Source organism: Microcaecilia unicolor, chromosome 1, assembly GCF_901765095.1.
Source record: "Microcaecilia unicolor chromosome 1, aMicUni1.1, whole genome shotgun sequence".
Classification (NCBI taxonomy): domain Eukaryota; kingdom Metazoa; phylum Chordata; class Amphibia; order Gymnophiona; family Siphonopidae; genus Microcaecilia; species Microcaecilia unicolor.
The window spans coordinates 327,472,690-327,483,366 of NC_044031.1; positions in this window are offsets into that span (position 1 = coordinate 327,472,690).

The window sequence follows — 10,677 nt, forward strand, 5'->3', positions numbered from 1 at the left end:
TCCTCAGGGAACTTCGACCCCCACTGCAGCTCTCGGCCCTTCGGAGTCGATTGAGAGTGGAAACGGGGCTTCCTTGAGCCCTGTGGAGCGAATTGCACCTCCCCAGCCTGGAAGAGAGTTGCTGGCTGTTCAAACAGAGACAGACTGTAAGCTCTTTGAGCAGGGACTGTCTTTCTTCTATGTTTGTGCAGCGCTGCGTATGCCTTGTAGCGCTATAGAAATGCTAAATAGTAGTAGTAGTAGACGCCGAAGTGGCTCAGCTGGTCCTGTCTGAGGGTGTGACTGCAGCAACGGAGATAGATTCTCAACTTCGGGAAACATTATTACAACAGGCTTCAAAGGTATTGCCTCAAGCTATTGTTTCCAAGTTAGTTCGGGCTGATAGTCTATCTCAATCTCCTCCTGTGGCTAGTGGAGTATTTAGACCAGCAATTGTGACGCTGGAGTCACTATGGGACATGGTTTACAATATCCAAACCTCTATGCAAACTACTTTAAAGCAGAATTCTTCTGATATTGAAGTTCTTTTTGAGGCTGCCCTGCTTCAAGCACAAGTGACTGCACAGCAAACCCAGAAATTGGAACGTGTGGATATCAAAATTCAAGAAATGGGATCTATAGAAACAGCTTTGGTTGAAGACAATAATTTCCTACATAAACGACTAGAATACCTTGAGAATCAGACTAAAAGACTTAACCTTAGGTTTCTTAATTTTCCCAAATCGCCGTTAATTTCTCCTTTGGAGATGGTTAAAAAATATTTGGTGGACATCCTGGGAATGGACAAGGACTCACTCCCTCCCATTACACAGGCTTATTACATCGGGAGTACTGGAGTGGAGGTGGGAACCCCCCCCCCCCCCCCCCGTAATAGGGGAGGGAATGAATCTTACCTCATTCCTAGAAAGCTCATTAGAAATAGTCACTCAGAGGTTAACTCTGCTTGCCACTTTTGCGTTGGAGCCTGATAGGAATGCCGTACTACGACTTTCTTGGAGACACTTAGAAAATCTGTTTTTGGGCTCAAAGGTCCGTATCTTTCCAGATCTCTCACGGCCTACACAGATGAGACGAAGGGCCTTTTTGGAACTTCGCCCCAGGGTGGTGGCATTGGGAGCAAATTTTGTTTTGCGATGTCCTTGTTTTTGTAATGTGGTGCTTGAGGGTAAACATTTTCAGTTTGTAGATCCAAAACAGTTGAAAGAGTTTATTGATGCAAGAGTTGATGTGAATATAGTAAACCTTCCCTAATTTAGCAGGCTGGGGTCTGAACCAGAGGAAGCATCTATTGATTATTAATTTTTGTATTTTTTTTTCTTTTTTAATTTCCTTAATCTTGGAATCAAATTTCTTTAACTTGTGGACAAATGGGCTGTAAAGATATATACTTATCATTTTTGTTTCCTAATGTTAAATAATGCCGATTGCAAATTCACTTTATGTGGTGATATATTGGAAAATTTAAATTAAAAAAAAAAATCTTAAATATTTGAATTAATGAAACCCGAGCAGTGTCAGTCATCTCAAGTTCATAGTTGTGTTCATTATCTAGTTCATGCTTTAATTTACCAGAACACATTTCCTCTTTCTGAATTAAGGTGACTATGGGGTTCATTTTCAAAGTATTTAGACTTACAAAGTTCTATAGGTTACAATAGAGTCTAAGGCCCAGATGCATCAACCATACGTAAAAAATTGTAAAATGTTAAATTCCTTAACGAATTTGAAAAAATGAAGCATGCACCAAAAAAACTAGTTGCACATGTTCGGTGCGGTATTGAAAAGTACAATGTATCAAAGATTTGTAATCCCCATCAGTAATTGACCCCTAAATCATGTGCAGAGCAGCCAAGCGTTATGCTGGCTGCTCTGCGCATGCCACAAATGTCAGAACAACAACAACAACAAAAAACACAAACACGTGGCTCCCCGCTTCCCCCTGCATCACTACAAAACTAAACATACCTCAAAAAAGGATCAGGAGGGGGCAAAGGTGCACGTCAGAAGCGTCCTGTATGGACGGCCTTGCCCCCCCCCCGAGATCGCCGCTGTTCCCCGCTTCCGCCCATATTAAAATAAAACTGAAAATCAAAATCAAAACTTTTGCAGCGCTGGGCCCCCCTCCCTTCCTGTCTCGCTCTTCTCTCCGTCTCCCACCACTGCTCCAACGTCTCTCTCCTTTTTCCTGTGCCCGCCCTCCTCTGACATAAGTTACCAACGTAGGAAACTTACGTCAGAGGAGGGCGGGCACAGGAAGAAGGAGAGAGACGTCGGTGGAGGCAGAAGCGATCGACGATCAGCTGTTTCATCCCGTGCAGCGCCTTCACACACAGGTGAGAGGCGCTGCATGGCCATTAAGACGAACTCAGGGGGGTGGGGCACGGGGCAGAGGATGGCGGGAGGCGGAGCAGTGGTGGGAGACGGAGAGAAGAGCGAGACAGGAAGGGAGGGGGGCCCGGCGCTGCAAAAGATTTGATTTTTATTTTCAGTTTTTATTTTAATATGGCCGGAAGCGGGGAACAGCGGCGATCTCGGGGGGGGGGGGGAGGGGCAAAGGCCGTCCATATAGGACGCTTCTGATGAGCACCTTTGCCCCCTCCTGATCCTTTTTTGAGGTATGCTTAGTTTTGTAGTGATGCATGGGGAAGCGGAGAGCCACGTGTTTTTGTTTGTATCTCACTTTTCTTTTTAAACATGCCGGCTTGGATTTTTATGGTGCAGGGGGCAGCAGGGAGATGACAGCTCAGGCCTTAACGACAGGTCTGAGCTCACGTAAAATTTCGGATGGTAAATGATTCATTGCAATCATCGGTATGGTTAGTGCATTCCGAATTGTCCACATTTCAATGATAGTTTCTCGTTTGGATATCGTTTTCGTTAGCTGCTAGCATCGTCGGAAAACAGCCTTTGATGCATGCTACGGTTGAAAATTTCTTCGTTAAGGGTCATTAAAGGGTCGTTAAGGTTTAGTGCATCTGGGCCTAAGTGCTTTGAAAATATGCCTCCAACATAGTAGATGACGGCAAATAAAGATGGAGAGGACTGGGGGGGAGGGGATTAGAAAAAAGGATTGCAGTACTTGAACACACACACAAATTCTGTTAGTAACTTCTAATTCAAGGTACAGCATAGTATTTCAGAATAAAATATTTGAAAAGTAAAGGGGAAACATGGTAAAATTTGATTTCTCCTCCCCTCATCAATGTCCCTTGTTGGCTTATTTTACTTTCTTTTTGAGTTTTTGATGTGCTGGTGTCTGGCCAGGAACTGCGATTTTGAAGTTATTTTCTTTTTCCCTTGCATAATAGGCCTCCTCCTCACGAAGGGGCCCTTTTACTGATCCGTACTAGGGCCACTGCATGGGTAATGTGTGCCAACTTGACCCTAACACTGGGGTAGCATGCGTGCCCAGCAGTAGTTCCGAAGTTGGTGCACGCAGTTTCCTGCGGTAGAAAATAATTTTCTATTCTCTACTGCAAGGGCATTTCCAGAGGTAATTGGCAGCGCACCCAAACTGCCTGATTACCGCACGAGTAGAGCGTGAGCCCTTTCTGCCTTCTAAATAGGTGGCAGAAAGGGCTCATACATAGTAACATAGTAGATGATGACGGCAGAGAAAGATCTGTACGGTCCATCCAGTCTGCCCAACAAGATAAACTCATATGTGTTACTTTTTTGTGTGACTCATATGTGTGACTTTGTTAACAATATAGTCCATTATTTGAATTATTAGTATCAATATCACAACCTCTCTGTTTTTTACTACAGATTGCTTTGAGTATCTCACTCTGTAGGTTTTTTCAGAGGGTTGTTGGCCCATGATAAAAGCCTTATCAGGTGTGTCCACTGAGTTGGTACCCTCAGCTATTGAGGCCTCTTTATTTAAAAAGTATTTATAATTCTCAGATATATGGACAATTGACGTGGTCACTCTATAGAGCTATTTAGAGCTTTTTGTTCAGTTTCTAATTGTTACAAGAAATATTTAAGAACAGGGGGAATTGCTCAGAGCATTTGCTGTATTTATTGAATTACATTAACCTGTACTGTAAGGCTTAAAAGCATGGCACTAAATTTTAAAAGTGACCATGTGCTATCAGAACATAAAAAGACCATATAATTAGCTTAGAAAGATTTATTTACAATACAGGTTTCAGTAAATAATGTTGCAAGCAAGAAGTAGTCTTAAGAATCTTAGTGTCACGGCTGTGGCCGTGACCACCCTCAGACTTACCCTGTTTCTGGGAGTCAGTGGCTGTGCTGGCTTCTGCTTGTTTCTTTGTCTGTCTCTGTTTTAGTTTCTCTCTGGCTCTGTGTGCTGATTGCCCTACTGAACCTCACCTGTGTGGGCTATTCCTCTTCCAAGATGGCTGCCGCCGACTCCTCTGTGCCAGTTTCCAAGATAGCTCCCGCTGGGCTGACTTCTCTGTGTGTCAAGCCTCTGTTTGGATGCAAGGTGATTGCTGCAGCTATGCCTCTGGTGTGGAAGGGCTTTATTAATCACTTAGAGACTACAGCCCTTGCCTTTGCATTCCGTCTTAGGGCCCTGGTATGTGGAGTGCTCTGTTCACTGCTACATTGTTTGCTCTGTGTTTGTTCCTAGTGTTTGATTAGCTAGCTTGGGCACCGCTTGGCTTGTTAGCCTGTGTATAGCTTTGCTAGTTCTCTGTGTTTGTTCCTAGTGTTTGACTAGCTAGCTTGGGCACCGCTTGGCTTGTTAGCCTGTGTATAGCTTTGCTAGTTCCCTGTGTTTGCTCTGTGTATGTTTCCAGTATATGACTTGTTAGCTTGGGCACAGCTTTGGTTGTTAGCTGGTGTATAGCTTTACTAAGTCTCCTGCGTTTGCTCTGTGTATGTTTCCAGTGTATGACTTGTTAGCTTGGGCACAGCTTTGTTTGTTAGCTTGTGTATAGCTTCTAGTCTCCTGAGTTTGCTTAGTGTATGTTTCTTGTGTATGACTGGTTTGCCTGGGCACAGTTTTCCTATTAGCTTGGGTACAGTTTACTAGTCATTGTGTTTAAACCTGCCTACTGCCGGAACCCGGACATTCCCTGCCTGTCTGCCTTGCCTTCGCCTAGGTGCCAGGGGGCCCTCCTGGATCCTCATTCCTGCTGTTCCTGCTTGCAAGTTCCAGTTCCGGTTTTTCCTGTAAGTCCTGCCGGCCGCCCGAACCTGAGGGCTCAACCCTCGGGGAAAGGTGAATAAGCGTAGGTGAAGCCTAGGTCCAGTGTGTTCCAGTCCAGCGGGTTCCGGTCCCGTGGGTTCCGCTCCAGTGTGCTCCTGTCCAGCGGGTTCCACTCCTGTATGTTCCAGTCCAGTGGGGCCACTTCAGTGTGTTCCAGTCCAGCGGGCCCCACTCCAGTGCGCACCCGTCCGGTGCGTTCCAGTTCTGTGTATTCCTGTGTAGAACTCCAGTCCGGGGTTCCGGTCCAGTCTTGTCTCATCTCTCTCCTGAAGGTGATCTTGCCTGCCACTGCCGCTCCACGGTAGTGGCCCAAGGACTCACGAACCCAGTGCTCCCGGGGAAGATGCCTGACAGTTGCCAAGGTCCTCGAGCACGCGACACTTAGAACAGGAGAATTTGTGCTTTAACACAAGACAACAGGTTCAAATCAAAAGTTAACTTACAAAAGTCCTTGTTGTTGTCCAGCTGATTGATGAGCAGCATGAGGTAAGAGGAGCCCAGGAATTCTGCAGTCAGTGATGGAAGAGAAGAGAAGAGAAGAGCAGGGCAGAGAGTGGAGAGTCTGTTCTGTAACAGTCCGTGCTGTTTGCCTTTATAATGTCTCCAAGGTATTGTTGTTTGCAGCAAAGCATGGTGGGTGCATTGAATCCTGGGTATTGCAAAGGATTGTGGTCTAGATGCACTGACTGCTGGGTAAATTGCAAAGGATCATAGTCTTACACTGAGTCTTGGGTAATGTAGTTGCAGAGGAGCATGGTCTGATAGTTGATGGGGGGAGAGGGGATAGATACACATCTGATAAGATTTGTCTGAGGTAGCCAGCTGTATTTCTATAGATGATCAGTGTCTTTTGTTTTAGCCCCAGCCTGAATCATTGTCTGTGAATAGGTAGGTGGGCTTTCAGTCTGAGTCATAGGTGGAGTCTTTTGTTAGGTGCAGACTCTGTGTCTTCTGGTGTCTTTGATCTTTTGTGGTGTTGCAGGCAGGCTCCTTTAGAAGGATCTTTCAGGTGGGAGGAGAAGAGGAACTGGACATCTCTTTGAAGCAGTTTCTTATTTGTTTCTGAATAGCCTCTTGTTGAGGGTAGTAGATGTGCTGATGGCTTTAGGTAACCACCCAGCCAAGCTTTTGTTATCAGTAGTTACCAAAGGGGGGAGAAAGGGGGGGATGAAAGCCATACCAGTTTATCTGATTCTGTCCCAATAAGTCTTTAAAGCTGTATTTTCATATTGGTATCTGATCCAGCAAAATCAATAACTCTGCTACACATTTAATTCTGACAATTAACTCATATCATGCTACATATTTCCCTCTCTTGATTCTTAGAGACAATATTAAACAATATTGGAATGGAGAATCACAAATAATGGACCGTGCAGGTCTTTTCCTGCCATCATCTACTATGTCACTATTCAAGTCAAATATTTTCAAAGCACTTAGCCTTCCAAAGTTCCATAGGAACCTATGGAACTTTGGAAGGCTAAGTGCTTTGAAAATATGCCTTTATGTTACTATGAACCTTGGAACATGTCACCTAGCAGGAATTATGACTATTATAAGCAAATGATTCATCATTATTACTTTTGCTTGCTCCTACTCATGCCTTACGTTTAGGTAACTAGGTTAAGCTTTCTGTGGTCATCTGGCATCTGTCCCATTCTGCTTCTATTCAGTCAGGTGACAAGAGTCTGGCGTTGCCCTGGTTTAAAATAGGCTTGCAATTACACTTACATGTACCTTTAATTACATCAGCGTCATCTTGCTGCACCCCCAGAGACCAGCTACTTTTCGCCACCCGCTCAGGGACATAGGCTGCTCCCAAGTTTATGACACAGGATATCTTACCCAGCATGCTAGCCAAATCAATAGCATGAGAGCAAGCATCTGACCAATCAATGCCACCACAATGGGAGTCATACCCGGAACTCTGGGAAAAACAATAATCTCGATATTATAGATGTTTAATATCGAGATTATTGTTTTTCCCAGAGTTCCGGGTATGACTCCTAAAGTTTTCCTCAGAAATATTTCCTCAAATTATTACTTTAAAAGGAGTGAAGCCTATGAAACTGGGATTACTTTAATCAGTGGGATTTGAATTAGAGACTTAAGTATATGTATTGTTAAATAATTTCTGGTTTTTAAAAGAGAAAGAATGTAATCAGGTGTATTATTTCTAACTAATATTGGACAATACGTATGTTTTCAATGAAATGATTTGACTAACACCGTATTGGCCTTGAAGAAGCCAACCAGATGATCAATGTGGAATAATGAATTAGACGAGAATATCTGGGGATAATCAGGTAAATACCACAGTTTTTTTCTGTTTACTGTTTAATTGATCTCCTTATCTTGTTTCACTCTCCCTATTTAGTGGTCTAAGGAAGAGAATAGAATTACCTGGCTTCCATTAAAGGAACGAGTTGCGTTCAAAGTCTGCACCCTGGTCCACAAAATCATACATGGAGAAGCCCCGACCTATATGTCAGACCTTATAGACCTACCTACTAGGAACGCAAAAAGATCAGCACGCACATTCCTCAATCTCCACTACCCCAACTGCAAAGGACTAAAATACAAGTCCACATATGCAACCAGTTTCTCCTACATCTGCACGCATCTATGGAACGCACTACCGAAGGCCATAAAAACAACACAAGACCTAACTATCTTCCAAAGGCTATTGAAAACTGACTTGTTCAAGAAGGCATACCTTAAAAAACCATCCTAATCATAAATAATAAGACTGATCATGAACTAGACAGAACCAATCTCTTATCACTTGTTACAGTCCAAACTATTTATGATACCATAATGTATTCTTCTTTACAATGTATGTTGTGATAAACACAGTGACTGCCCTTACAGGAGGAGGCCGCCAGAGGGCACTCTCCCACTGGAAAACTGGGGAAAATGCCCATTCTGGCTACTAGAGGGAGCAAAAGAGTATAATCCATGGTAGTGACCAGAAGGAACGGCTAGGGGGTGCTCCGGGCATAGGACTTGTACTTCCCTGGGAGGCCACCAGGGGGACTCTCTGAGTGAAAGCTGGACATTAAGAACCAGGTTTGGGGACTTGCAGGGGGAGGGTCAAAAGGGACCTACTGCAGGGGCCCAGCCTGGGGGAGCATGGTAGCGGCGGGCACCCTAGTGAGAGGGAAGGGCCTGGGCCATGTGAGGTGCTAAGAGAAGAGTCGTCAGGTGACCCCTTTCTCGGATGGATCGTGGTGAGGTCGGATACCCCCAGGAGGTAGGAGGTGGCTGCAGTTGGAGGGTCAGACAGGACCTGCTGCGGTTAGGCACCTCAGGTCCCCGGGAACGGGGGGAAGGGCCAAGCCATGTGAGGTGCTAAGAGAAAGATAAGGGACCTAGGCGAGCTAGGTGACCCCTCCCTCAGAGGGATCATGGTATTGCCGGGCGCCCAGGAGGTAGGAGGGGGCTGCAGGAGAAGAGGGTCAGGTAGCACCTGCTGCAGTGAGAGCCCCTCAAGGCCTAGTGAAGGGGATGGGCCCGGGCCATGTGATGTGCTAAGAGGGGGATGAGGAGCCTAGATAGGAGGGTTGGTGAGGCCCGGGGATCGAACAGGGACAGCCTGGAGAAGTGTATGCCCTCTTGGAGGAATTGCTGCTCCTCAGTGGAAAAGGCTTACAAGAGTTGCTGAGGTTGGGCAGCAATTATCTGAGGTGGGAGCTATGTGATAAGGAAGAGGCTGTCCTACCCTGGTTAGGCCCCTAGAAGGCGCTGTTCCCCTAAAATCTCCAGGGAGAATGCCTGGGTGAGTCAGGGAGCCAGTAAAAGGGGATGTATAGCTGGAGGTCGCTAGGACCGAGGAGAGTCCTGGGGATAGAAACAGGTGCAGCAGGTTATGGGCTGTGACCTGTTTGGCTATTAACCATTTATCACCCCTCCTGAGTTGTGAGGGAGGGAGGAAAGCTAGCTGCTGTAGAAGAGAGCTGGTAGCTGGAGCAGAAGGATCTCCATGTGAAGTACTGGCTGAGCCCTATGATCTGGGGGTGAAAAGACTGGGTGTCTAGAACAGCAAAGAGGTACTGTGTGACCCATACGAAAAGACTGTGTGTGTCTAGAGCTGGGTGCTACAAGGAGGGACTGTGTGTCCAGGACTGAGTTAGTGCTGAGCCCAAATGCCTGTGTGAGAGGGCTCAGGGGGAAGAAATCTATGGGTATTGAACCGTGCAAGAAGAAATGTTTAAAATGGAAGATTGCACTGAGTAGGAAGAAGTGAAAGTGTTTTAAGCTAAAAGAAGTGTGCCCCAGAGGCTGGAATAAAGATTGGTTTGAGATGAGACCTGACCATGTTTTGCTTGTTGGAGAACCAGGTCACCCCGAGTAGAAAGGGGTAGGAACATAATTTGCATAAAATCTGCATATTGTGAACCAGCTCACCCTGAGTGAGAGAGGGACCTGGGATCCTGAGGTGGGAGCTTCATCATCACAGTAGCCTCATCCTTTTCACAATGTACGCACCTTAATGCAATACCATTTGTAATTCTGTCAACCAGAAATGGTAATTGCCACCACGGTAAATATAAGCCACATTGAGCCTGCAAATTGGTGGGAAAATGTGAGATACAAATGCTACAAATAAATAAATATGCTGTTTCAGTTCATATCATTCTCCAATTCTTTGCAGTTAAATAGTCTTTAGGGGTTCATTTTTAAAGGAAGAGGAGTTGAAAGTAGAGTGCAGTAGGACCGCTTAGAGACACAGCCAGGCCTGGGGCAAGGCCATCGCAGCCGCTGCCACCCCCTACTCTGATTTCCCTGCCCCTGCTGCACCCCTCCCACTTGGGCCATTATCGCTGATACCCCCAACCTCCTACTCGGGCACCTGCCACCCCTGTCCCCTTACCCTGCATCTGCTCCTCCCTTGGTCTGTTTGATTTTCTTTCATCTACTAACACTATCCTGCTTTCAACTCACTATGTTATAGGGAAAAATAATCCCAACTATTGGTACAAATGGCAGGTTTCTGAGTTAGGAGTCATCGCCCAAAATAAAGATCCTTGGAGTCATTGTAGATAATACATTGAAATGTGCAGCCCAGTGTGTTGTGGCTAAAAAAAAAAAAAAAGGAGAGGAAATAATACTGAGAATATCAATGTTCCTCTGTATAGGTCCATGGTGTGACTGCACCTTAAGTACTATGTGAAATTTTTGTTGTCCCCAGAACTAGAAAAAGTTCAGAGGAGGGTAACATAAAAAATAAAGGTGATAAAACACCTCGCTTATGAAGAAAGGCTAAACACTTTCTCAAAAAATATGCATCCTTTCAAGGTATTTTAGACTCCTGTTCCAGTTTCCTCCTGAAGACCCTGCCTGAATATTTTATCAGTTGCCTAAGTTCTCATATTTCCTTCATGCTATCTAATGGTCTATTTCATATTGAAAAGGTAACATCCCAAAAAGTACTCAAATTAGTAGAAGCGAAGTATCCAACTATAGACCGGAAGCTTCAATACCCTTATTTG